The following is a 4,410-nucleotide window of genomic DNA, read 5'->3' on the forward strand; positions in this document are numbered from 1 at the left end:
TCATGAAAAGGATAATAAATGAGACCAGGATTGGTATAGAGAAAGATTCTTAAATTTTACTGCACTGGCCGGCCTAGGGAAGAGAATGCGTGCAAAAACACAGATTTCCAGGACTTTCTTTGAAAATTTTGGATTCTGGAGGCCTATAGAGGAGACCAAAAGTGAGCCTTTTTAAAATTAATTAATTAATTTTTATTTGTTTTTAATGTTTATTTTTGAGAGAGAGAGAGAGAGAGAGAGAGAGACAGTGTGTGAGCAGGGGAAGGGCAGAGAAAGAGGGAGACACAGAATACACAGCTGAGATGTCAGCACAGAACCTGATGCTGGGCTTGAACCCATGAACTGCGAGATCATGATCCGGGCCGAAGTCAGACGCTTAACCGACTGAGCCACCCAGGCACCCTGAAAATCAGCCTTTTGAAAAGCTCCACTCCCACCCATCATTTTGCCACTGCTTCAGGACTCCAGTCTGAGAAACTGGTCTAGAGAGGGTCCTCAGGAGGCATTTGTTGATGGTAGACTGGTTCCTGGATGGGCCCTCCTCAGGGCCCAGGCCCTGCTCTGCCTCAGGTCTTCAAGATTCATCCACTGGCATAGGTGGGCCCAGTACCCAGTTTAGGAGTTTACTCATCCTGATTTCATTGGGGACGGTAACTGTGGTGGAACAGCGAACACTAAGAACAAAGCACTGGATGATTTGGTTTGAGTCAATGTGCCAGGCCTCAGCCTCCACTAGCTGCTCTCCAGCCCTGGGAGAGGCATAAAGGGGAGTGTGGGGAAGCTCTGGGAGGTGCCCTTCATCTAGAGGGAGGTCAGCCCTCCAAACTCCTGTCCACCCACACTGGCCACCCCGCCTGCAGCCACCATGCCCCAGGGCCATGCCCAGAGCAGGACAGGCTCCCTCCCCATCCAGCCCCCTCCAGGTATCTAGGGATGACAGTGGATTTTTGTATCTCAGCATGAGTGCAAGGAAGCCCTCCCCCCATGGGCTCAGAGAACCTTCTGGGAACTATTCAAAGCTGCCAGAAGTCGGTTTTTCTTATTGGAAGCACCTCTTGAGAGTTTACATTTATAAAGCCTGGCAAAATACATTCTGAAGAACCCAAATTATTTTGCAAAGATGAGGTGAAAAGGGGCCATAGCATCCCACAGATGGGCTCCCTCTGGAGAGAAGCTACTTATCCACAGTGGTTCCCCCTCTGCCACCCTGGACATCCCACTCCCCATTCAGATGGCCCAGCCCTGCCAGAGGGTGTCATGGTAAGAGAAAGAAAAGAAAAAAAGAGAAAAAAGGAAAAATGCCAGTCTTCACCTCTGTCTATTGTACACCATGTCATCCGAGGAGAATTCTACTGCACTCCTTCCTTGACTGTGCTCTTTATATTCTGTAAGCCACTTCCTGTTTCCATTTCTGGGTCATAAGCCAAGCTTACAGTTGGTATGATTCACTCAGCCAGGAGGCCCAGCTATTATCACCCCTCAGAGATCATGGCTGCCTCTCAGGGAAGGATCAGAGGATACAACTTGGAAAGACAAGATATCGGTTCATTCTTAGGAAAACATATGAATTTTCCTAGGCTTTTTGGAATGCTTCATGCCTAGGACCAGAAGGTTGGCATGCCTGAAAAATCTGTGACTTGATTGGTTTGCATTTTTCTGCTGTACTGATGCCCAGCTCCTCAGCTCCTTGGAGAGACTTTTTGCAAAGACCTCACTGGACGCTTTGCTTTGCCAAGGGGTCAGGCCTGCCAGGCAATCTTCAGGCAGCAGCTGGTAGTCCCTGAGGAAGACATGAACAAGAAGCCATTTGAAAGCATTATCTTCTAGAAACTAAATTTCAAAACAAGGAAGAAACCACAGCTCAGATGTAAGTGGTTGTTCAGTAACCTGAGTTCACATGAAGATGGTCAAAAATAGGTTTTGCACAATTCTATCGCCTTCCCCTTATGATTGCTAAGCAGTTTACTCCTCCTGATTTAATCGGGAAGGATTATTTTGGAGGAACACTGCGTGCTAAGGACAAGACACTAGACGGTTTGGTCAAGGTCAATGTGCCAAGTCTGTATGGACTGCTATTCTGTCTTCCCAATTCCGTTCTCTGAACTTTTTTTCTGTGAAAATGTATTGTAAGCTGGAACCCACCTGAGATGGCCCAGAAAATGCAGAGTGCGAATCTTTTCCTCATGCCTCTGCGTGAGCCACGCAGTCAGGGGTATGTGGGGCCAGGGGAGTGGGGCAGGGCTCCTGTAAGGGTCGCCCATGTTGCAGACTTCTGAACATTACCTCTTCCTCTACAGCAGGGAAGAGAAGGGGGAGACAGAAGAACAGGGAGAGAAAGGCCCAGAAACTCAGGCCAGCCTGTGAGCTAGAGATGAGGGTTGCTATCCGGAAAGCAGTCAGAAATGCTGTCCTGACTCTCCAGAGAGCTTGGTCCTGAGCACAGGGAGATATCTCACAAGAGAAAAAGAGATATTTGTCTAGTCGTGTAGAGAAGCATCAATGCCTTATGTAGATCTACAGAAAACAACACGAAAAATGTCTTCCTTTTAATTATTGAGGGTGTAGGGACATAGGAATTTTCATACTCTACTGGTGGGAATATTAAACGGGAGAAATTTCATAGGTTGGCAACTCGGTAATGTATGTTTGAGGCAGAAACGATGCTCTGCACTCACCAAACTCTGTGTTTTCTTCCTGCACACACAGGGAAACTGCATTTCCCGCCTCTGTTGAGTTAGGAGTGGTCATGTGACTGAGTTTCAGACAACTGAAAAGTGGGCAGAAGAAGTGATGTGAGTCAATTTCAAGCCTGGCCCTAAAACCACCTGTGCAATTCTCCATTCTCTCTCTCCCTCTGTCCTCTCTCTCATCCTTTCTCCCTCTCTCTCATTTTCTCCTCCTTTTGCTTATCAGCTGAAATCAGAGGATCCGCTGAAGAACTCCAAGTCACTGCCAGATGGAAAGCCATCATATGAATAAATTCTGTTTCCAGAGGACTGGGTAGAGCTCCTTCCACCCCTACCAACCAGATGACCTATACTGAACTGTAATAAAAGAGAAATAAATCTTTACTGTGTTAAGCCAATGAGATCTGGGTGTTTGTTACAACCTTTAGCCTATCCTGACTGATGGGATATGAAAAATCCTTAAAAATGTGCATAAGCTTTGATCTAGCAATTACATTCTTCAGAACATATCCAAAAGGAAAATATTAAGAAGAGTTACTATAGGGGCGCCTGGGTGGCGCAGTTGGTTAAGCGTCCGACTTCAGCCAGGTCACGATCTCGCGGTCCGTGAGTTCAAGCCCCGCGTCGGGCTCTGGGCTGATGGCTCAGAGCCTGGAGCCTGTTTCCGATTCTGTGTCTCCCTCTCTCTCTGCCCCTCCCCCGTTCATGCTCTGTCTCTCTCTGTCCCAAAAATAAATAAACGTTGGAAAAAAAAAATTAAAAAAAAAAAGAAGAGTTACTATAGTATTGATTATAATAGTAAAAAAAAAAAAAAAGTAGCCAACATTGACTTCCAATGAGATTCATTAAATACAACTCTTCAAAGAAACTTTAGACACGTAATATCATTGAAATGTATCTATTGACATGAAAAGTGTTTATGATACGGGAGTACATGAGAAAGAACAAGTAACAAAAACGTGGAGGGTGTGAACACATAACCATTTATACAGGCACATATGCATAGAAAAAGTTCTGGAAATATACCACAATAACAGTGATTATTTCTGGTAATAGGATTACAGATGGCTGCCTTTTTTTTTTTAATTGTCTCTTTTCTGCAGTTGTATGCTCTTTCTACAATGAGCATATATTTCTCGAGTTGAAAAAATTTTTAAATTTTTTTTAATGTTTATTCTTGAGACAGAGACAGAGCGTGAACAGGGGAGGGGCAGAGGGATAGAGGGAGACACAGAATTCCAAACAGGCTCCAGGCTCTGAGCTGTCAGCACAGAGTCCGACATGGGGCTCAAACTCACGGACCATGATATCATGACCTGAGCCGAAGTCCGACGCCCAACGGACTGAGCCACCCAGGCACCCCGAGTTGAAAAAAATTTTAAAGTGCCTACTGGAAATGGGTAGCTCTCCTTCCAACTTGAAGGCTGGCCTTGCTCTTGCTGAGTGTAAGTGTACTGTGTGCAAGGGAAATCCAAGTCCCTTGGATGCTCTACGGGTCAGGGACTAAAGCCCCACCATTCGTAAGGGTAAACATCTATTTCATCTCCATCAGTGGGAGCAGCTCTCAAGCCCTTCACATGGCACTAGGCTCAGTCTACCGGAAAGACCGCCCTGGCTTTAAGCAAGGAAACGCCTTTTCATCACAAGGTTTTCCAAGATTTCCTTAGAGAGGACCCTTTTTAGATCCTAGTTTAGAGGATTTGGGAAAATTGCGGCCTCAGAT

The 4,410-nt window shown here is 45.9% G+C and overlaps 1 long non-coding RNA gene across 1 annotated transcript; it reads left to right on the forward strand.

Moving 5' to 3' along the window:
- Positions 1-306: 306 nt before the first annotated feature.
- LOC125167176 (uncharacterized) lies at positions 307-3,055 on the forward strand. Its single transcript, XR_007152680.1, has 3 exons — positions 307-1,867; positions 2,707-2,792; positions 2,914-3,055. It is a non-coding gene; the product is annotated as an uncharacterized LOC125167176 (long non-coding RNA).
- Positions 3,056-4,410: the final 1,355 nt, after the last annotated feature.

This window comes from Prionailurus viverrinus, chromosome B3, assembly GCF_022837055.1.
Source record: "Prionailurus viverrinus isolate Anna chromosome B3, UM_Priviv_1.0, whole genome shotgun sequence".
Classification (NCBI taxonomy): domain Eukaryota; kingdom Metazoa; phylum Chordata; class Mammalia; order Carnivora; family Felidae; genus Prionailurus; species Prionailurus viverrinus.